The 25,040-nt window shown below is 38.8% G+C and overlaps 1 long non-coding RNA gene across 2 annotated transcripts in view; it reads left to right on the top strand.

Moving 5' to 3' along the window:
* Positions 1-10,087, top strand: part of LOC132398490 (uncharacterized) — a 74,270-nt gene extending 64,183 nt beyond the window's left edge. For both annotated transcript variants that reach the window (XR_009513672.1, XR_009513673.1), the window contains 2 exons: positions 3,508-4,135; positions 9,336-10,087. This is a non-coding gene — a long non-coding RNA (uncharacterized LOC132398490). The remainder of the gene's footprint in view (positions 1-3,507; positions 4,136-9,335) is intronic.
* The last annotated feature ends 14,953 nt before the right edge of the window (positions 10,088-25,040 follow it).

Genomic DNA, 25,040 nt, shown 5'->3' with positions numbered 1-25,040 from the left:
TCCTTCTTGCATGGATTTGTTGCTAAATCTGATATTTTCAGTTGTTTAAAGAAGTTGTAGAATTGTGTATTGTCAAGAGTGTTTTTAAGCAAATATCGGACACTGCATACCAAGGTTGTCTGTAGTCTTATGCAGAAGAGCTTGAGAGGATTTAAATTATTATTGGTACAAATTAAGATGCTTAATTATTGAAAAATAAATTTGAAAGTGATGTAACTAAAGTAAACATTCAGCTTCTGATAGAAGATCAATGTAGAATGGTTTTGGAGGTCCATGGACATGCACATCAAGATCCTACTAACTCTCGTTATTTTCCACTATCCAATCATTTTTGTAATGTTTCCTTAACTTGTTTCCCATCTCCAAAACCACACATGGATCACAAATACCATTTGCCACTTCCCTTATGATCTAAGTCATACATTATCCATTAACAGTTCTCTCTAATTTATAGCTCTCATCTTCGCTGATGCTCTGTTGCTTATCTTTGTATAATGGGTGGTCATGGATATGAAACCTTTAGCTCCATTGTCTAAGACCTTTGTAAATATGGTGAATACTCATGGGGCTTTACTTGCAGACTCTGCCAATTTTTCTCTTGTGTTTGCTCTGTGACAGCTAGTTTCCTATGCCAATCAATTATATACATTCAATTCCATCAGTTTCAAACCTAGCTCTCAAACTCCCCTGAGGACCTCATCAAACACTTTCTCTAAGCCATAGAAGTAGCATTTGCTGTCTGTCCACTCTGTCATACTTCAGGCACCTCTTCAAAAAGTTTAATCAGGCTTGTCAAGCATGACCTATTTTAAGAATTCACCCAAGCTACCTCTTGTCAGTTGAAAAATTTCAGTGTCCTGGCTCTCTACTTTAAACACCAGTAATTTCCGTAGCATAACAAAGGACATTATGCAAACTGGTCTACATTTCTCAGGTTTTCTTTCACCTTTCACATTTACTTAAAATTGAATTTTCTTAACTAAATCCAAAATTTTATTAAGTGCTTTCTGTTTTTCCTTTAAGTGTTACATTGCAGTCAACTATTGATTGCTTTTAGCTTGACTTTCTTTTGCTTCAGGTTCTATGGTCCTGGTTATAATACTGAGTAAATGACATGCTTTTAAAATCATCTTTTCAATTTGTCCTGAGCAACACAGACAAAATGCTGGAGAAACTCAGCAGGTCAGGCAGCATCTGTGGAAATGCATAAATAGGTGTCATTTTGGGACAAGATCCTTCATCAGGACTGGAAAGGAAGGGGGAAGATGCCAGAATAAAAAAGGTGGGGGAAGGAGAAGGAGGACTATCTAGAAGGTAATAGATGAAGCCAGGTGGGCGAGAAAGATACAGGGCTGGAGAAGGAGGAATCTGATAGGAGAGGAGAGTGGACCATGGGAAGAATGAGGGGAACAAGGGTGAGTGGAAAAAAATAATGGAAGGAAAAATCAATGTTCATGGAATCAGGTTGGAGGCTGCCTAAATGGATTGAGGTGTTGCTTCTCCACTCTGACGATGGCTTCATTGTGACAAAAGAGGTAACCATGAACTGACATGTTGGAATGGGAATGGGGATAGGAATTGAAATGGTTGGCCACCAGGAAGTTCCCCTGTTAGTGGATGGAGCAGAGGTGCTCCCCAATTTATGACACATCTCATCAACGTAGAGGATGATGCATCAGGACTACCAGATACAATAGACAACCACAACAGATTCACAGGTGAAATGTTGCCTCACCTGAAGGAATGTTTGGGGCCCTGAGCGGAAGTGAGGGAGGAAATAAATGGGCAGATCTATCATTTCTGTCGCTTGCAGGGATATGTGCCAGGAGGGAGATTAGTGGAGAGGGAATCACAGAGGGAGCAATCCCTATGGAAAGCGTAGAGCTGGGGTGGGGGGAGAGTAAAGATGTGATTGATGGTAGGATCCCATTACAGATGGTGGAAGTTGTGGAGAATGATGTGTTGAATTCAGAGGCTCATTGGATAGTAGGTGAGAACAAGAGGAACTATCCCTGTTAAGGCAGCAGGAAGATGGGGTGAGTACGGATATCCAGGAAATGGAGGAGATGAGGTGAGGGCAGCATCAATGGTGGAGGAAGGGAAACCCTGTTCTTTGAAGGAGGACATCTTTGATATCCTGGAAAGGAAAGCTTCATCCTGGAACAGATGCTGTGGAGATGAAGGAACTGAGGAAAGGGAAAATCGCCAGAGATGGAGAAAGAGGAGAGAAATGTCAGAAATGGACCAAGTGAATTAAACGGCATAGTGGAAGTTGGAGGCAAAATTGATTAAATTGACGAGCTCAGCATCGATACATGAAGCAGCAGCAATGCAGTTGTCAATGAAGCACACGAAGAATTGGGAACCATTACGAGGGAAGGTTTGAAACATAGATTGTTCCATGTAGCCAACAAAAAGACAGGCATAGCTGGGGCCCGGGTGAGGGCTCAAAGCTACCCCTCAAGTATGGAGAAAGTGGGAGGAGTCAAAGGAGAAATTGTTGAAGGCAAGGGCCAGTTCCTCCAGTTGGAAGAGAGTGGTGGTAGAGGGGAACTGGTTTGGTCTTTTGTTGAGAAAGATGCAGAGAGCCCAACTTGTCCTGCTGCTTTCAGTAATGATGGGCAAAATGATCTCACTTCTCATCTATATTTTTATAATTACGACATTTATAAAATATCATATTAGTCCTCTAGAAGTATATTTTCTCACATTCCTGATACTCAGTTTCATTTGCTGTGGTTCCATCTACTTTCACCATCTTCCCAACCATCATAAAGTCTGTAAGCATCCTTGTCACAAATGAATACATTGTGAATGAAAATCAAAATATTGTAGATACTGGAAATTTGAAATTAAATAGAGAACACTAAGCAAGTTAAGTAGCATCTGCAGAAAGAGAAATAATGTTTCAGGTCAAAGGTAAGGGGGCTTCAATCTGAAATATTAGCTCTGTTTTACTTTCCACAGGTGCTGCTTGATCTGTTCAGTGTCTCCAACATTTTCTGATTTTACAACACTGAAGTTTTGAAGGATCTATAGATTTCATAATTCTATTGTTACAGCAGAAATGTGATCATTCATAAATTTAAAATGAAAATGGATCTAAAACTCACTTCTGAGCCCCTGTTGCAAGTCAGTTCTGTTATCTTTCTCAGGTTGTCATGTAAAGTTTATTTTTCTTTTAGATCTCACCAGTTTTTTTTCTTACCTTGTGGCTTGTTCAAATTTAGCAGGATTTCCTTATGTTCAACAGCTTTTTGCTTTTGTCTGTTGGCACCTTACAAATCTTGTCACTTGCTACCTTGAGTATTAGGGAATTAGCGCCATCCACTTTCATGGAATCATAGTTTTGAAGCAGAATCAAATTTGCTTTATTTTATTAATTGATAAAATGTGGATGTCTGTGTAACACCAGTATTTATTGTCCATCCCAAATTACATGTGACTGTTAATACCTACATGGATCCTATTTTGAAATATAACATTAATTTCATTCTTCTGCCTTAGAGTAATCAAGATTTATTGGTGGAGGAGGACTGGAACATTTTGTCACTCAGTCTTAACAACAGTGCGGTGGGCGCAACTCATGCCCACATGTATTCCCTCAACTTCTTTATCTTCTTGAGCAAACTTGACAATGATTAACAAACATGTAAGGACTTGTGAAAATATGTCTGGCTAGAACCCTTCCACCATTGTGAGGAAAAGATATATTAATAATATCTAAGCTCTTTATTAGATCAGCTTTCCCTTTCCATAAACTTTGAATCTTCTATATCAAAAATGCTTCTGGAATCATTGAAAAATAATGACATTTTGGCCATTTTTGGCACCTTGTTATAGGCACACACTCTCTTAGAATTTGATTGAGATTCAGTCAGCTTTGCAAGTAATCTGTTTTTAATTATGCTTTCCACTTTTCCTTAATTCTAAATAAAAGTGGAGATTCCTTGTTGTTTGGACCAAGCTTTCTGTGTTGGATTGGCGCCAGTGTTTGGAATGAAACAGCTGCGAATTTACGCTCGATTGGTCAGATACTGTCTTCAGTCCCTCCAACAATCTGTTTCCGAAGCCGCAAGAACCTTCCATGTGACAGTGTCTGCGGATGAGACCATTTGCATGTTTGCCGATAAAGGTATCATTAAATACAAAATACAATTGAAATTAAGAACTAAACATCATATAAGTAGTGATTAAAATATACTTCTAACTTTGAGTAGACACATTTGACTTGCATTTCAAGTAAAATTTTAGATTTTAGTAAGCACCTTCTCAACATCCTTTATTTCCCCCCCAATTTCTCTGAGGTGCACCTTTTTATTCAGTAGGGCAATGAAAGTAAACTACTATATAAAACAGAAGTTTTATTTTTGTTCATGGGAGGTTTGGAGTGAAAAGAATCACAAATATCCCATTCATTAATTTACAACTTGCAACATTTTGTCATGCAATCAACATTAAATGACAATCCATTGAAAGTTTACAAGCATTTAATGACCTATTCCCAGCATGTGGCGATGCTGGGTTCAGTAGCTGGTGCTTCAGTTTAGATCAAGTAGCTGAGTGAACCTTCCCATTTGATCTTTTAATTGGTATGATTCCATACACAGTTAGAACAATCCTTCCATTTGCTGTTTAGAAAAAAAAACACACCATCTCATAGCCACAGTGAATCTTGCATTTGTGGCATCTACAGTAAATCATTTTGGTTAGGAAGAATAATGAATTGTATTCTTGTGAAGTGCCTTTATTCATGATAACAACAGGTATGATATAATGCTCGTTGCAAAGGGTGCAATTTTTATGATCTACAAACCCATCAGTTAGGAGGAGGACACTTAGTCACTTACGCCTGCTCTGACATGATATAAAGTCATGCTTTTTCTGATTAACACACATGAAAGTCTGGAGGAACAACAGGTCAGTAGGGATCTCTGTGGGGAAACACATTGCTGCAATCATGATGAAAGTATGCCAGTAGCTATACTTCATTAAGAGCTTGAGGAGATTTGGTTTGTCAGCAAATACTCGCAAATTTTTACAGATGTATAGTGGAGTGCATTTTGACTAATGCATCATCACCTGGTATAGAGGTTTCAACGCACTACATTGAAACTGGCTGCAGAGGGTTAAAGACTCAGCCGGGTCCATCATGCGCATCATTGAGGACATATTTAAAGAAGGCTATCCATTATTAAGGACCTTTACCATCCAGGGCATGCGCTCTTCTCATTACTATGACCAAGGAGGTGGTACAGGAATCTGAAGACCCACACTCAGTGACTCTTGGCCATCAGATTACTGAACAGTTTCTGAACTCATTAACCTGCCTACCAGCTACCTTATTATTCCTTTAATTTTATAATTTATACATTTTTTTTGTCTTTGCATTCTACTGCTGCAACAAAACCAACAAATTTTACATCATTTTATGCCAGTGATAATAAGCCTGATTTTGATTCTGGTTATTATTTCTGTCCAAAAGGAAACAGCCTGCTTCCTAACCACAATCAACTTTCAGTTACTGGGTCTCAGACTTAAACTTTTGTCAGATCATTCCTTGTTGAGATCCCCAATCCTAGTGTACCTCTCAGGAAAAGATGCCTGAAAGATTCATAAGGATGTTACTGGGACTGCAGAGCTTGAGTTATAAGGAGTGGCTGGATAGACTGTTACTGTTTTCCCTGGAGTGTAAAAAGCTGCAGGCTGACCTTAGCGAGATATAAGATCTTGAAGGGTGTTGATATGGTCACAGTCTTTTTACCAGGGTAGGGGAGTCTAATATTAGAGGGAATAGGTTTAAAGAAACAATGGATTTAAAGGGGGATAGAGGGTATGTGGAATAATGAGCTCCAAGAGGAAGTAGTAGATACAGATATAATTACAATTATAATGTTTAAAAGACATTTAGAAAAGGAACTGGTTTGGAAAGGTTCAGAGAAATATGGGGAAACAGAAGCAAATGGAACAAGCTTGGGTAAGGCTGAAAGCCCTGTCTCTGTGCTGTATAACTCTCTGATTCCATATTAATGAGTAACTGTACTCTATTTGCATTCTTCAGTGAAACAATAAAGTGTATTTGCAGTGCAACAACCTCCATCTTTTTTGATTTATTCATATCCAGGATGGTAAATGCCAAGACTGCTCAGCAAACCTTTTATCAATGGGATTAGAAGTACCTGGCATCAATTTGAGAGCCTGATGTGTATTTTTTTGGAAGGTTCATTGTGCTGGAGGATTCAGGGATTGTAGTGTTGCTAAGTGGTTGCTTGTGAAATACTATTCAAATACAACCACTAAAGGAGAAAAAGAAAGAACTGCATTTATATAGCAACTTCTTATATTTTTAGGATAACATTGCATAGATTCTTAGCAGATCATTGCTTTAAGGGCACTGAACTGCTTTTGAAACTTTACTCCTGTAATCTAAGCATATATAGAAGGCAGTTTTCAAACAGCAGGATCACATAAACAGAAGTATATAATATATATGACCAACTTCATTCATGATAGTTTTAGTTTAAGGATATTTGCACTTTTCATAGAAACATAGAAAATAGGTGCAGGAGTAGGCCATTTGGCCCTTCGAGCCTGCACTGCCATTCAGTATGATCATGGCTGATCATCCAACTCAGAACCCTGTACCTGCTTTCTCTCCATACCCCCTGATCCCTTTAGCCACAAGGGCCATATCTAACTTCCTCTTAGATATAGCCAATGAACTGGCCTCAACTGTTTCCTGTGGCAGAGAATTCCATAGATTCACCACTCTGTGTGAAGAAGTTTTTCCTCATCTCGGTCCTAAAAGGCTTCCCCTTTATCCTTAAACTGTGACCCCTTGTTCTGGACTTCCCCAACATCGGAAACAATCTTCCTGCATCTAGCCTGTCCAATCCCTTTAGAATTTTATATGTTTCAATAAGATCCCCCTTCAATCTTCTAAATTCCAATGAGTACAAGCCTAGTCGATCCAGTCTTTCTTCATATGAAAGTCCTGCCATCCCAGGAATCAATCTGGTGAACCTTCTCTGTACTCCCTCTATGGTAAGAATGTCTTTCCTCAGATTAGGGGACCAAAACTGCACACAATATTCTAGGTGCGTTCTCACCAAGGCCTTGTACAACTGCAGTAGAATCTCCCTGCTCCTGTACTCAAATCCTTTTGCTATGAATTCCAACATACCACTTGCCTTTTTCACCACCTGCTGTACCTGCATGCCCACCTTCAATGACTGGTGTACAATAACACCCAGGTCTCATTGCATTTCCCCTTTTCCTAATCGGCCACCGTTCAGATAATAATCTGTTTTCCTGTTCTTGCAACCAAAGTGGATAACCTCACATTTATCCACATTAAATTGCATCTGCCATGAATTTGCCCACTCACCTAACCTATCCAAGTCACCCTGCATCCTCTTAGCATCCTCCTCACAGCTAACACCGCCGCCCAGCTTCATGTCATCCACAAACTTGGAGATACTGCATTTAATTCCCTCGTCTAAATCATTAATATATGTTGTAAACAACTGGGGTCCCAGCACTGAGCCTTGTGATACCCCACTAGTCACTGCCTGCTATTCTGAAAAGGTCCTGTTTACTCCCACTCTTTGCTTCCTGTCTGCCAACCAATTCTCTATCCACATCAATACCATACCCCCAATACCGTGTGCTTTAAGTTTGCACACTAATTTCCTGCATGGGACCTTGTCAAAAGCCTTTTGAAAATCTAAATATACCACATGGACTGGCTCTCCCCTATCCACTCTACTAGTTACATCTTCAAAAAGTTCTATAAGATTCGTCAGACATGATTTTCCTTTCACAAATCCATGCTTACTTTGTCCGATGATTTCACCTCTTTCCAAATGTGCTGTTATCACATCTTTGATAACCGACTCGGGCATTTTCCCCACCACCGATGTCAGACTAACAGGTCTATAATTCCCCGGTTTCTCTCTCCCTCCTTTTTTAAAAAGTGGGGTTACAATCCTCAGGAACTAATCCTGAATCTAAGGAGTTTTGAAAAATTATCACTAATGCATCCAGTATTTCTTGGGCTACTTCCTTAAGCACTCTGGGATGCAGGCCACCTGGCCCTGGGGATTTATCTGCCTTTAATCCCTTCAATTTACATAACACCACTTCCCTACTAACATGTATTTCCCTCAGTTCCTCCATCTCACTAGACCCTCGGTCCCTTACTATTTCCGGAAGATTATTTATGTCCTCTTTAGTGAAGACAGAAGCAAAGTAGTTATTCAATTGGCCTGCCATGTCTTTGTTTCCTATGATCAATTTACCTGTTTCTGACTGCAAAGGACCTACATTTGTCTTGACCAATCTTTTTCTTTTCACGTATCTATAAAAGCTTTTACAGTCAGTTTTTATGTTCCCTGCCAGCTTTCTCTCATAATCTTTTTTCCCTTTCCTAATTAAGCCCTTTGTCCTCCTCTGCTAGTCTCTGAATTTCTCCCAGTCCTCAGGTGTGCCGCTGTTTTTTGCTAATTTATATGTTTCTTCTTTGGACTTGATACTATCCCTAATTTCCCTTGTCAGCCATGGGTGCACTACCTTCCCTGGTTTATTCTTTTGCCAAACTGGGATGAACAATTGTTAACACGAGGGAATCTACAGATGCTGGAAATTCAAACAACACACACAAAATGCTGGTAGAACACAGCAGGCCAGGCAGCATCTATAGGGAGAAGCGATGTTGACGTTTTGGGCCGAGACCCTTCATCAGGACTAACCGAAAGGAAAGATAGTAAGAGATTTGAAAGTAGAGGGGGGAGGGGGAAATGCGAAATGATAGGAGAAGACCGGAGGGGATGGGATGAAGCTAAGAGCTGGAAAGGTGATTGGCAAAAGTGATACAGAGCTAGAGAAGGGAAATGATCATGGGACGGGAGGCCTAGGGAGAAAGAAGGGGGGAGGGGAGCACCAGAGGGAGATGGAGAACAGGCATACAACTAAATATGTCAGGGATGGGGTAAGAAGGGGAGGAGGGGCATTAACAGAAGTTAGAGAAGTCAATATTCATGCCATCAGGTTGGAGGTTGTTGTTCATCCATGCAATCTTTAAATGCTTGCCATTGCATACCCACCGTCAACCCTTTAAGTATCATTTGCCAGTCTATCTTAGCTAATTCACGTCTCATACCTTCAAAGTTACCCTTCTTTAAGTTCAGAACCTTTGTTTCACTAGTTAAAATGAATATCTTCTTTAAATAATTCACTGTATGTTTTATTGACAGCAATTGCACTTTCGCTTGTGTTCAGGTTCAGGATTTTGGCATTTGTCTATCTGAATGTGGAATTTTCAAATTTTCTGACAGATTCCAGCAAGCAAGCTGTCAGTATGCTCCATGCCAACACTGGCGGATGTGCTCAGAAACCCTGCACCTGGTTAAACCTACTATAGGATCTAAAGGCCCATTCATTGCAATGAAGATTTTATGGCTGTGTGGAAGGAAGATAAATATAATGTGTTATATTCTGTAAATACTGCTTTATTGTTATTTTGTGAATCAGAGTACTTATTTAAAAATGTTAAAATATTATTACATTTTATAATATAATTTCATTTTTAGTAGTTCGAAGAGGCAAATACAAAGGTTTGGCCCCACTGTACAAGTCACAGATCATTATTTCCACCTAACATGGAAAATCATAACCTGCTATTCAAAAGAAACTTTTGAATGGGGTTCTAGATTCTTTCCAGTGATGAAGTATTGCAGGAATCTACTTTCTTTTGGCTGATGTAGATTTAAAGTAACAATTGTAATTTTTCATTTTGGTGATTAAGACAGATAATTAGATGTGGAATATGTGGCATATTACTGTGATGTATTTTTCATATTATTGAACTGGTCCTAAACTATTCTTCTTTTTAGGGTGATCATGCTGTTATGTAATATAATAAATTAAAAATTCTCTGCAACTATCCATGTCTACTACAGATTGAGCCTTTGGCTTATAGAATTGCACATACACTTTGCAGGAAATCCAGTGTAAAGATTTTCTGGGTCACATCTTTTCTTGGGTGTTAGGTTGTGACTTCCAAACATCTGGCATGAATTCCATTTGATTTGGCAAGCTTTATTTTTTTGAAATCACTTTGTTGGAAGTTCAGCATCTGAGCTGAAAATAGCTTGGGCAACTTCAAGCAAAGTTCATATTCTTTTGGATGGAGAAGTATTTGTTTGCTTAATTTCATTAGTAATCTTAGGAGTGGTGACAGTGCACCTGCTGGAGAGAGAATGATGTTTGCTACCACTGGTGCCAGAGTACAAGCATAATTTCAAGGTTCCACTTCCAAATCTCACATTGGTCATCAAGAACAATGGTTACTACAGATAGGTAATATGCAAGGGACCTCAAAACATTGATGCCACTGTTAATTTATTTCTGTTGGCCAAGTTTTGGGTCTCCTGGTGGCTGCCACTTTAAGTGGCGTTGGAAGATAATTGTGCAAGTCTATGTTCACTCAGAAACAGAAGTTATGTTGTATGCTGTTGCTGGAAGAGGTCACTATCAGCTGACATTTAACATTCCTGTTATGATGATGGAATGCAGAGGTTATTGTTTTGTGGTGATTTGGCTTAATCTTTTATTTATGTAAGTTACTTATACATTATGTTCAGCTCACTGTTCAATGTGGGTGATGCTTTTGAAAATGGCTAAAGAGATGAGAATGTATTAGTTGTGATCTTCAGAAATCCCTTGATTCTGGAAGGGTTTCCACAGAGGAGAAAACTATAAGTGCAGCCAAGTAACTGAGAACTCAAAGAAACAAGAAGCAGGAGACTATGGGCAGCTAGTCTGACATATATCATTGAGAAAATGCTAGAATCTATTATTGAGTTGGTATTCACAGGGCATTTAGAACATAATATAATCAAGCAGAGTCAACATGATTTTACGAAAGGGAAATCAGATTTGACAATTTCTAAGAATTTTTTGAGAATGCAATGAGCTGGGTGAATGATTTTTGATTTTTGCAAAAAGCATTCAGTAAGGTACCGCAGAAAAGGTTACTGCACAAGGTAGAACTTGTGGCACTGAGTCTTAAAGGAAGTGGCTGCAGAGATAATGACCATGTTGGTTGAATCTATTAAAATTCTCTGGAGAGATCCCAGAGGAATGGAAAGCTGCTTTACTGTAAAACACATGGAGTATAAAAGTTGAGTAATGTCAGCGTAATTGTACAAGTACCAGTGAGCCATACCTGAAGTACTATTCACAGTATAGTCCATACCCAGATTCAGGGAGTGTTATATTTACTTTGGAAGGAGAGTACAGAAATTTCACTTGATCCTTGGCCAGACAATACTTCATGCATGAAAAAAAAATGAGTAGGTTGGGCTTTATTTATCGCAGTGCAGAAGAACAGGGGTGAGCTTATTGAAACATGTTTGTAGGATTCTGAGGGAGATTAACAGGGTGGCTGTGAGGACTGCCTGGAGTTATTTAGAACTACGAGCTAAGGTGTTACCCATATACGATAGAAATAATGAGGAATTTCTTATTTCCAAGGGTTCTCAATCTTCAGAATTCGCTACCTGAGAGAGCTTAAGGTAGAAATCAGGAGAAACTTCTCATAGATCACAATGAACCTTTGGATCTCTTACTCAAGAGTTGTGGAAGTTGAACCATTGAGAAGTAAAGTTGCGTCCTGATTTGAATGAATGGCAGAGAAATCATATAGCTTTCTGCAGCACGTTTCTTATATTCTTAACTAACTCTCAAAATATAAGTTGATTCAACAGAATGAAAGTACGATTTACCTAGGTACATGGCTTTCTGATGCATAAGTTGTAAGGCAATTAGATAAATCTAGCTTCCTCCTTAAGCCTAAATAACTTACTGCATGTATAGCATGCAGTGCATGAAACTAAGTTGTCCATTGATCATACCATTTTGTCAAATATTTTTACATGTTTCTGATTTTGGTCATAGAGTCATAGAGCACTACAGTGCAAAAACAGGCCTTTGACTCAACTAGTCCATGCTGATCTTTTATTCTGCTTGTTCCCATGACCTGCATCTGGACCATTGCCCTCTGTACCCCTCCCATCTATATACTTATCCAAGTTTCTCTTAAATACTAAATCGAACCCAAATCCATCACTTCCACTGGCAGCTCATTCCACACACTCATCACATTAGAGTGACAAAGTTCTTCCTCAGTTCCCCCATAAATATTTCACCTTTAACCTATGACCTCTAGTTTTAGTCTCATACAACCTCGATGGAAAAAGCTGCTTGTGTCTACCCTATCTATGTGCCTGATAATTTTGTATACCTCTATCAAATCTCTTCTCATTCTCCTATTCTCTAGGGTTAAACGTAACCTATTCAATATTTCTCGATATCGGTATTGGGTGCCGTGGTAGCACAACACTGTTACAACATTGTGCATTGGAGTTCAGAGTTCAATACCAGTATCCTCTGTAAGGAGTCTGCATGTCCTCCCCCATGGAAAGCATGGGTTTTCCCCAGGTGCTGGTTTCCTCAGTCCAAAGTAGGTTAACTGGTCATTGTAAATTGTCCCATGATTAGGTTAGGGTTAAATTAGGGTTGCTGGGCAGTGCTGGTCAAAGGGCTGGAAGGGCCTACTCCATGCTGAAATATTAAATAAAGAGTAAATAAGTAACTCAGGTACTCAGGTTCTGAGAACACTCTTGCAAATTTTCTTTGTACTCTTTCAATCTTATTGATATCTTTCCTATAAGTAGGTGACCAGACCTGCACACAGTACTCCAGATTAGACCTCACCAGTGTCTTATACAATTTCAACATCTGACTCCTGTATTCAATACTTGGTTTTATGAAGGCCAGTGTGCCAAAGCTGTTTTCATGACTCTATGTATCTGTGACACTGCTTTCAGGGAATTATGGATCCGTATTTCCAAATTATGCGTTTAAAAAATTATTTCCACTATGTGAGAGAAGAGTCTAGTTTTGGCAGTGCGACACTGTGGAAAATAATCTTCTATGAGTCCAGTTCTAATATGCCACCATTGGACTTAACAAGTAAGAACTGGGGAGGAGCAAACATTTTCATGGTTAATGTAGATGGAAACTGTCTTTGTGATTACAGAAGTGAACTTGGTTGGTTTTAGTGCCTCCCATGTCAGAATTACATGCTGTGTGTCACTGTCAAACTTGCCAAACATTATGACAATGTTATATTGATATGAGAGACCAAGAGTTGAGGATCTGGAGCTCCCTTGGCCTTTGGATTGAAAAATTTCTCCCAAAACAAAAAGATACTTTCAAACCAATCGCATTTTATTTTTATATACTGTGAATACATTGATGGAATCTTAATTATTGAGAAAATATAAATTGGTATCATATTTGTGAAACAATATCAATAAGGTATTATACAATATCTGTAAAATAAAAAAAGGACTTTACATTTGCCAGCTTTTAGAGAGCAGGTATCTCCAATGCTCTAGGACAAATAGATATATGTGTTCAAAACTTTATTGTACATTTTTGAGATGATTTTTGGAAAGTCTCTTGGCCCTGTACAGAGCCTCCAGCCCTACAGCATAAGCCATGGCCAATAAGCATGGAAGTGAGGTTCTTACAAATAACAGATAAAATAAACATATAATTATATTCACCAAGAAATTAAGGTAAAATATAAATATTATGTTAACTATTGGGGACAATAGTAATAAATGGAGGGGAAAAGAGCAAGATCTGCATGCATTGAGGGGCAGTATTTTAGGTGATCACGATGGTGTGAGAAGCTGTAGGGGATGAGAAATCACCCAAATCCCTTATTGCTAGTTTACTGTAGTATTTTTTGTTATGCCTGGACTGTATGGCTGCCACAAAACAGGAAGTTTCACAATTAATGTCAATGATAATAAGACCATAACATATAGGGCTAGGATTAGGCTATTTAGCCCATCGAATTTGCTTTGCCATTCAATCATGGCTAATCTATTTTCTCTCTCACTTCCATTCTCCTACCTTCTCTCTACAACAATCTATTGACCTTTGCTTTAGATATGTCCAATAATTTGGCTTCCACAGCCATCTGTAGCAATGAATTTCGCATATTCGCCACCCTCTGGCAAAATAAATTCTTCCTCATCTTCATTCTAATGGATGTCCTTGTATTCTGAGTCTGTGCCCTCTGGTCATAGACTCTCCCACTATTAAAAACATCCTCAACATGTCCACTCGATCTAGGCCTTTCAGTATTTAGTAGGTTTCAATAAGATCCCACCTAATTCCTCTAAAGTTCAGCGAGTATAGGTCCAAAGCCATCAAACACTTCTCATACGTTTACCCTTTCATTCATTTTTATAAACTTCCTTTGGGCCCTCTCCAAGGCCAGCAGATCCTTTCTTAGATATGAGACCCAAAACTGTTCCCAATACTTAAAATGTGGTCTGACCAAAGTCTTATAAAGTCTCAACATGATATCCTTGCTTTTATTCAGCTCTGAGGTACAGCAGGGGAGGGTAAAGTCAGGCAGAGTTTGAGACTCAGTTGTCAGGGAGACAGACAGAAACCAGAATAGTGTGTTGCCTCCTGGGTGCTAGGGTCCAGATTGTCTCAGAGTAGCTACAGATGATTCTGAAGAGATAAGGTGAGCAGCCAGAGGTCCTGGTACATATTGGTATTGGTAGAAAGGAGGAAGAGTTACAGCATAGTGAATATAGGAAGTCAGGGAAGAAGCTGAAGAGCAGGACCTACAAGATGGTAATCTTTGATTACTCCAGGTAGCATTTTGCTAGTCATAAGATGATATTCTGATGAATGAGTGGCAGAGGAAGTGGTACAGGGGGCAGGGTTTCAGATTTCTGGATCATTGGGATCCATTCTAGGGAAGGTATGACTTGTATAAAAAGGACGGGTTATACCTGAACCTGAGGGGACCAATGTCCCTGTGGGCAAGTTTGCTAGAGCTGTTGGGGAGGGTTTAAATTAATTTGGCAGGGGATGGGAACCAGAGTGATAGGACTGAGGATTGGGCAGTTGGTACATAAATGCTTCCCAAGCACCTTCTCCTTAGTAATAACAACTACACTCACTTCTGCCCCCTGACACTCTAATTTTTGGCATGATCCTGCTGTCTTCCACTGTGAAGACTAATGCAAAATGCTTATTAAGTTCATCTGCCTTTTATTTTGTTCCCCTTACTACCTCTCCAGCATCATTTTCTGGTGGTCCAATATCTGAAAAAACTTTCGGCTACCTTACCTTTATATTTCAATTTTTCTCTCCTTATTGTTTTTTTCAGTTTCCTTCTGTTGTTTTTTAAAAGCTTCCCAATCCTTTAACTTTTCACTAATGTTTGCTATATTATATACCCTCTCGTTTGTTTTAATGTTGTCTTTGACTTCTCGTTACTCACGGTTGCTCTATTCTCCCTTTATAACACTTCTTCATCTTTGGGATGTATCTATCCTATGCCTTCCAAATTGCCTCCAAAAATACCAGCCATTGGTGTTCTGCCATCATCCCTGCTAGTGCCCCTTCCAATCAACTTTGGCTTGCTCCTCCCTTGTGCATCTGTAATTCCTTTTACTCTACTGTATTACTGATGCATCTGACTTTATTTTCTCCCTCTCTGCAGGATGAATTCTATCATATTATGGTCACTGCCTCCTCAGTGTTCCTTTACCATAAGCTCCCAAATCAAGTTAGGTTCATTATACAACACCCTATCCAGAATTGTCTTTTCCTTAGTGGACTCAACCACAAGTTGCTTTAAAAGGCAATCTTATAGACATTCTAAAAATTCTCTCTTGCGATCTAGCACCAACCTGATTTTCCCAATCTACATGCATATTGAAATCCCCAACGATTTTTGTTACGTTGCCCCTATTACATGCCTTTTCCATTTTCTATTGAAATTTATATCCCACATCCTACTATTTGGTGGCCTGTATATAACTCCCATTGGGGTGTTTTTACCCTTGCAGTGTCTTAACTCTATCCACAATGATCCTACATCTTCCAATCCTATGTCACATTTTCCTAAGGGCTTGATTTCATTTTTTTTTACCAACAAAGCCACCCCACATCCTCTGCCAACCTGCCTGTGCTCTTTATACAAGGTGTATTCTTGGATGTTAAACTCCTATGATCTTCTTTCAGCCACTTTTCAGTGATGTCCACAAAGTCATGCCTGCCAATGTCTTACTGTGCTACAAGCTCATCTATCTTATTCAGTATGCTATATAGATTCAAATATAGTCAGGCCTGTATTCATCATCCTTTACAATTTTGCCCCCATGTTACACTTTGCTTCTTCCCACTGACTGCAATTTTGGCCTATTGTCTGCCTCTTCTCCCACACAGTCTCACAACACGCTGCATCAGCTTGTATAACAACTGCCCCATATTCGGTCCTATCAGTCCAGTTCTCATTCCCCTGCCAACTTAGTTTAAACCCTTTCCAACCTGTCTAGCAAACCTGCCCGCAAGGATATTGTTCTCCCTTGGTTCAGGTATAATCCGTTTATATAGAAGAGTTGATTGAACACTAAAAAAAATAATTCTGGGGAAGAAGGTGAAGTTAGGAACAAATGGAATTGCTCTACGAGATCTTTGTGATGCTTTAACCCAGAGATTTATGAAGGTTGTCACAAAGTATGTCTATTCAAGGCCCAGATACAGTAGATTGATTTTGAATAATAGGGGAAATCAAGGGATCTATAAAAACAGAAAGACAAAGCAGGCTCAAGTTTACACGGAATCTGCCTGGACTAGAGGGCCAGCATTATGGGGGGAGATTGGCGACATTGGACCTTTATTCTCTGGAGCTCAGGAGAATAAAAGGTGACCTCATAAAGTTTATAAAATCAAGAAGGGTATGGATAAAGTGGCCAATTCATTTCCCCAGGACTGGGAAAGTCATATATGACTGCTTCATAGATCAAATACTTTTGATTTCCTGGTCTGGATGAAAACTTTCATATTCTTTTGATTTCCTGATCTGGATGAAAACTTTCATTTAAAAAAAAGTGGGCAACGTAATATATTGCACAGTTGTGCATTAAGTGGACTGCAGTGAGTGTGTCCTCATTGGCCCATTGCAGCTCTGAAACAGTCACCAATTTACTGCAAGAAGGAAAGGAACATTGTTGCGCAGTGGACCATGAACTTTTTGCCAATAGCTCCAGGATCAAAGTCTTAATTTGCTCCAGTGGGTAGGTAATGCAACCGCAGAGCTTGAACCAAACTCCTGAACCCAGTACATCCATTTTATGCAGTGGCAGGAGAACACAAATAAACAGAGGAAAATCTTGAAGGAACGAGGAAGCCTTGAACTGAGCAGATCCCATTGATAGGATATTGACCACAAGGTTGACCTGGATCAATGTCTGTTTCAGGCCTGAAGAACCCTTGACAACAGTTCAGAACTAAGTACCAAGCAAATCAGATGCTGAATACATTTTGCCACTTTTACTGTTGGTTTTATATATGATCTTTACAATTCTTGAAAAAGCACTCTAATGATAGGGAGCTTCACTGAATAAATATAGGTACATTTGTAGCTAAAGTAAGGAACTTGACATCAACTGGCACCTTCAGAGACCAAGTTAACACATTCTGATATGGAGAAAGTCAGGACAATTATAACCCAGTAACATTTATGCCATCTTAAATAATTCTGTAAGCTGGCATAGAATATATATCAGTTTTCCAGTTGCATACAACTTCAGACTAATACATTTTTTGTGTTAATTTTTCCTCATGGAAGGTACCAATGTGTCAGATGACACAGAAAATGACTCTTTGCCATTTGGTGATTGGTCACAATTTAAGAAAAATAAAAACAAGTTAAAGACAAGTTAATGCTTTTAAAATGGATTTTTTAAATCTAAGTAAAATGCTTCTGAAAGCATTTCATAAAACACATTTGGCCTAAATTGATGTTGTAATCCACAGATGGCACTGTCACTGAAGGTACCACAGCAAAAATTGATCACCTACATCTGTGCTGATAAGTGACTTTAACTCCTAAATTTATTATAACTTGCAGGAGAAGCCTTGTCCATGCAAAAAAATCTATAATTTCAAAAGGAAAGAACAGCAGTCTGTTCCAACCAACACAGAATTACAGATCCTCATTCTGTTGAATTTAATATTGAGAACACTAGAAACAAATATTAACTTTTGTCAGTGATTATTTACTTAATTCTTATAGAAAGAAATATTCTGGAAATAGAATAAAAATAACTAGTCTGAAATGTTTTGACTAATTGACTTTATCCATTAAAGACTGACAAGCAGCATTTTGAAAAGATAGAACATTCCAAGGAAATAGAATATTTAGATAGAATAAATAGAATAAATAAATAGAACATTCTATCTGGAAATCAGAATAAGATTTAATATCATCAGCATATGTCTGAAATTTGTTAACTTAATGGCAGCAATACAATACAATACATCATAAAATATAGGAAAATGAATAAATAAAATTAATTACAGTAGATATATATGTGCATGTATATTAAATAGATAAATTAATGCAACATGCTGTAAAGTGAGAGTTACATTAAAAACAGTGCAAAAACAGAAATAATATAAAAAGGTGAGGTTGTGTTCATGGGTTCAATGTCCATTTTGAAATAAGATGGCAGAGGGGAAGAAACAGTTCTTGAATTGTGTGTGTGTGTCTGTGTGAATGTGCGTGTCTGTGTGTGTGTGTGTGTGTGTGAATGTGTGTCTGTGTGTGTGTGTGTGAATGTGTGTGCCTGTGTGTGTGTGTGTGTGTGTGTGTGTATGCGTGCGCGCGCATGCCCCCACCCCTGCCCCTTCAGGCTTCTGTTCCAGAAGGTAACAATGAGAAGAGGGCATATCCTGGGTGATGAGGTCCTTAACAATGCCACCTTTCTGAGGCACCACTGCTTAAAGATGTCTTGGATACTGCGGAGGCTAGTACCCATGATGAAGCTGAGTAATTTTACAAGTTTATGTAGCTTCTTTTGACCCTGTGCAGTAGGCACCCCCCCCCCCCATACCAGACAGTGATGTAGCTTATCAGAATACTCTCAACAGTACATCTGTAAAAGTTTTCAAGTATTTTAGGTGACAAACCAAATCTCCTCAAAATTATAACGAAATATGGCTGCTGTCTTGCCTTGTTTATAGTGTATCGATATTTTGGGACCAGGTTAGATCCCCAGAGATACTGACACCCAAGAACTTGAAATTCTCACTCTCTCCACTTCTGATCCCTCTGTGAGGATTGGTTTGAGATCCATCATCTTACCCTTTCTGAAGTCCACAATCAGCTCAAAAGTCCTAACATACTAGAAATCTTGTACACCAAACTGAGTCAATGTGCAAACCAAATCTAGCTTCATCTTTGTAAAGATATTTAACAGTTAAAAGAAAAATGGAAATAACAGGAAGATTTGTGATAACATAACACTGTATTAAAGAGCACCAGAACCTGTGATATAAAAATAGTGAATTTAAAGAACAAGTCAAGCAAAATCATTACAGACTGAGGTAAACATTTGTAATGCTAGCAGGAGCATTGTCTTGAACTAGATTTTGCATAAGATTATCTCACTCTCAGAGAGCTAGATGACATTAAGAATTGGCAGAGTGAATGAGTTGGACTCTGAGCCCAACATGTAGTCTTTAAGAAGGTCTGACTTCCCCTGGAGATAACAAGCTAGAGATGATATTTTAGCCAGAATAATCAAATGTGGGAAAGGGGTACTTCTGCCTTGTCTCTATGCAGGAGTTCAGTCTAACTGACTCAAGACATTATATTTTACAAAAGTAAAGAATGCACTGATTGCAAATGCTGAGAGCTGTGACTACAGAGCAATCCAGGAAAACTCTCTACTGGAGTGCTGTTGAATAAAGTGTGGATACAGGCCCAAGAGGTCAATCAGATTTTTGAAGAATAAGGGACATATCATTCTCCATTAACCAGATCCAGGGCAAGTATGAAGAATGGAAAAAATACTGCATGTCACTTACATACATGAAACCAATGTATTTGACCAAAGAATAGAGAAGGAATTATAACTTTTCTTAAAAAAAAATTGGCATTCTCTCCTTAGGCTATTGATCATTATCAAGTCCTTCCACTACAACATTTAGGAATGGTACAATAGAATAAATCAAACCCCATTTGCTGAAATACTGTTTGGTATATTCTTACCTTTCAGCAATACAACTAAAAGGATGCATTTCCAGATGCAGTTAGGCAGAAGGATATGAAACCAGCTCATCAAACATCTGCCAATTATCATCGAGTCACAGAATCGTACAGCATGGCAACAGGCCCAGCTCTCCACAGCAGTATACTCCATGCTGGTCCTAGTTGCTCCCTTTCAGCCCATCATAGTTCTCCAAATCCTTCCACTCCATGTACCTGTCCAAACAATTCTTAAATATTGCAACTGTACCTGCTTTTCCCCCTTCCCCTGGCAGCTCATCCCAGATATTCACTATGCTCTGTGTAAAAGAAAAGAAGTTATCACACAAGTCTCTTTTAACTCTGTCCCCTCTTACTTATCTTGTATCTATGTCTTCTAGTTTTAAATACACCAGTCCCGGGGAAAAGATGATGATGGTCCACCTTCACGATTTTATAAACTTTTCTGAGGTCCCCTCTCATTCTCCTGCATTCCAAGAAATAAAGATGCAGTGAGCCAACCTCTCCTTGTAACTCTGGCCCTTTAGACCAGGCAGCATCCTCTTGAGTTTCTTCTGCACCCTCTTCAGCTTGACAATGTCTTTCCTATAATAGACTGACTAAAACTATACACAATACTCCAAGTGCAGTCTCGCCAACGACTTACAGTATATAACTGCATGATAATGTTCCTACTCTAAACCTGGTACTCTAACCAATGAAGGTCAGTATGATAATCTACTTCACTACCCTGTCTACTTGCATGGCTGCTTTCAGTACTCAAAATTTATGGGGAAAAGGCATAATTTTTACCTTATTTTTGATTGATACTGTATTAAGGTATTCATTGTAGATCCTGAAGTTATCTGTTATCTTAATTTGCACATTTCATAAGTCATAGAGTCATAGAAAACTGGAGCACGGAAAAGGCCCAGCTAGGCTGGGCTCATGTAGGCCTGGTCCCGTTGACCTGTGCTGAGACCATAGCCCTACATAACCCTCCCATCTGTGTACCTATGCAAACTGCTCTTAAATGTTTAAATCAAAATCACATCCACCTCTTCTTCTGGCAGCTTGTTCCACCCTCTTATGACCCTCTGAGAGAAGAAGTTTCCCCTCATGTTCCCTTAAACATTTCACCTTTCACCCTTAACCCATGACTTCTAGTTGTAGTCTCATCCTACCTCAGTGGAAAAAGCTTGCTTGCATTTACCCTATTTATATCCCTCATAATTTTGTATACCTCTATCTAATCTCTCCACAGTCAAGGGAATAAAGTTCTAACCTGTTCAATCTTCCCTTGTAACTTAGGTCCCCCAGTCCCAGCCACATCCTTGTAACTCTTTCAACCTTATTTACATCTTTCTTATAGGTAGGTGACCAAAACTGCACACAATACTCCAAATAGGTACCAATGTCTCCTAGAACTTCAACATAACACCTCAACTCTTGTACTCAGTACTTTGATTTATGAAGGCCAATGTGCCAAAAGCTTCCTTTATGACCCTGTCTACCTGTGACACCACCTTCAATGAACAATGGACCTGTATTCCAAGATTCCTCTGTTCAACCACACTCCTCTGTGCCCTACTGTTCACTGTGTAAGACCTACCCTGATTCATTCTCCCAAAGTGGACCTCACACTTGGCAGATGGAATTTAATGCAGGCATTTTTCAGCCCATTTTTCCAGCTGGTCCAGATCTTGCTGCAAGCTATGATAGTCTTACTCACTGTCCACTACACCCCCAATCTTGTGTCATCCGTAAATTTGCTGATTCAGTCAACCACATTATCATTGATGTACAGTAAATGACAAATGGCAACAGACCCTGCACCGATCCCTGTGAGATTCCACTAGTCACAGGCCTCCAGTCAGAGAGGCAACCAGCTCCTACTACTCTCTGGCTTATCCCACAAAGCCAATGTCTAGTTCAATTTACTACCTCATCTTGAATGCCAAGCGACTGAACCTTCTTAACCAGCTTTCCATGCGGGAGCTAATCAAATACTTTGCTAAAGTCCATGTAGATAACATCCACTGCCTTGCCTTCATCAATTTTCCTGGTAACTTCCTCAAAGACTCTATAAGATTGATTACACATGATCCAGTATGCACAAAGCCATGCAAACTATCCCTAATCAGTCCCTGTACATCCAAATACTCATATATTCATTTCCTTTGAATACCATCCAATAAATTTCCCACAACTGATCTCAGGCTTCCCAATTTTAAAATCATTTTTAAAAAGCATTTCAGAAAATCTACATAAGCATCTTGGCAGTTTGTCATTTGTGTCACACATACAAGGGATTCTGCAGGAGCTGGAATTCCAGAGCAACACACACAAAGTATTGGAGGAACCCAACAGACCAGGCAGCATTTATCAAGAAGAATTAATGGTCAATGTTTTGGGCCAAGACCCTTCATCACTTAATGGCTCTTAAGCCTACTAAAAGCAGAGGACCAGTACAACATTAAGTCTATGTCAGTGAAAGATAGAATTCAGTAAAGATAGAAAAAGAAGTAACACCTTTGAAGCAAAGAGTAATCATAATTAATTAATTGCATGTAGTGGACATGTGATTAAAGGAGTATAGGTTGACATTCAGTATTAACAGGAGGCTGTTGCCGAACAGTTTCTAACTAGTGTCAGTCACATGCATTTATCTGGCTGTTGGACACTACACTGTGCTTAGAGCAAACAGTTTTAAAGTAGCCTCAGTTGCAAGTGCTTGTGTTCAAAAAGCAGTGATTTTTGTCACTGATAGTTGGCGAATAATAAGCAGTAAAACAACTTAGAACTCTAGCTCACAGTAGTTTCAAGCATTCAGGTTTGGAGATGAGAGATACAGCTGGGACAATGAAACAATTTCATGACTTCAGCAAGTTAAGAACTATGAAGAACTTGAAGGTATTGACAATCATCTTGAATGTTACAATGGAAATGAAGATTTGGAGGATGCAATTTTCGAAAACGTATGTAGGTAGTCAATTATCTGCACAAGGTGTCAGCACTGATTTTGTTCATTTACAGTCAATCAAAGGAATGGCATTGTACACTGGATGAATGCCTCTATTGTTGACTATTAGGAACTAATACACAGATTTATAGTACTGTAATTGTATTCAGAATCAGATTTATTATCACTGGCATGTGTTGTGAAGTTTGTTAACTCAGCAGCAGCAGTTCAATGCAATACATAATATAGAAGAAAAAAGTAAGTATATAAGTAAATCAATTACAGTATATGTATAATGAATAGCTTAAAATCTTAGAACTAATATTAAAAAAAGTGATTTGTAGAAGTTTTTGAGTGTTGTGACTAATGTTGGTAATTTGTTCTGTATTTCATTAAGATACATAATTTGTTACTCAGTTTGTTTTTTTTTACCCCTTTTTAACTATTTCCATGAAACTTTGGCTATTTGGGGTAGCTGCTTAATTGGGCCAAAATGTACTAGTTACATCTGCTCAACTAACTGTGCATCCACTATACATGAAATGGATGCAATGAACAGTTGTGTTGTTTGGAGAAAAGCTCAGAGTGCTGTTTCCTAGTCTTCATTTTTAGGGGCATTGATTCACATTTAATGACCTGCGCTATAGTATAGAATATCTTCTCAAAGTTTGTTGATGAAGACAATCACAAAAATGCAATATGCTACGATGAGACTAGGAACAGAGTTCTAAAAGGCATCATTTGCTGGTGAAATAGTCAGCTGCATGGCATGTGAAATTTAACACAGATGTGTAAACTGTAAATTGGTGGATTGAAAGAAGTGATCAATATGAGCCAAGAGACATATTTGTAAAGGAAGTACAGGAGCTCAGAGACATTTATTTAAGCAAGAAGAATAAACACTCCCAACAACATTTGCACTCCTTCAAAGGGATCCTCAATCCCTTAGATATTTGTTGAGGATTATATAGGGAAAATATCTTGTTAGTTAAAATTTGATTTGAAGAGTTGTAATTTAATGTTTTGGAATTGAAGATTTACTTTTTTTTACAAAAAGCGGTAGGCATAGCTGTAATCCTTTTGGGCATCCAGCATGTCTGTGGGCAGGAGATGAGAGCTTGAGTGCTTTAAAATGAGGAGTCTTTACTGGAGAAAGCTGAAAGAACAGGCAAAACTAACCTGACCTGAAGAGCAACAGTCCTATGTTCATCTCATGGAGGACCAATTTATCTGGAGACAGATACTTACAACTGCACCACCAATGAATGTACAACTCTTACTGGACAGTCAAAGGCAGTTGGGGACATTTTGCATTTTTCTTCCTCTTGTGTTCATCCAACAAAATCAAGGATCCTTTATGATAGCAGTGCAAGCGGTATCTTATAGCTGGTCGCTGGAATATACCTCCTGTTGCTTTATGCAGCCACAGTTTTGACTATTGACCAGTCAGGATGCTATGGAAGTGAAAGCCAGCTTCTTAGTTACTGGATCATTTCATTCAATGGCAGCTAATATCGTCTGAGTCCTTGGTAATTGATTTATTGATCCCAGATGTACTACGGTAGAGTGAAAAGCTTTCATTTACATGCCCTTCAGATAGATCAGTCCATACATAAGTAAATCAAGGTATTACAAAAGAAAAACAATAGAAACGTGCAAAATATAGTGGTTTCCATTACAGAGAAAGTGCAGTGCAGATGGACAAATAAGGTGCAAGGACCTTGACAGCGTAGATTCAAAATTAAGAGTTCATTGTTATTGAATTAAAGGTCTGTAAAAGAATCGTGTAACAGCAGGACAGAAGCTGCCTTTGAGCTTGGTGGTTCATGTTCTTAAGCTTTTGTATCTTCTGCCTGATGGAAGTGAGCCAAGGAGAGAATGACCAGGGTGGGAGTGGTCCTTGATTATGTTGGCAGCTTCCCTGAGGAACTGAAAAAT

Source organism: Hypanus sabinus, chromosome 8, assembly GCF_030144855.1.
Source record: "Hypanus sabinus isolate sHypSab1 chromosome 8, sHypSab1.hap1, whole genome shotgun sequence".
NCBI lineage: Eukaryota > Metazoa > Chordata > Chondrichthyes > Myliobatiformes > Dasyatidae > Hypanus > Hypanus sabinus.
This window is presented reverse-complemented; position numbering and strand designations above follow the sequence as displayed.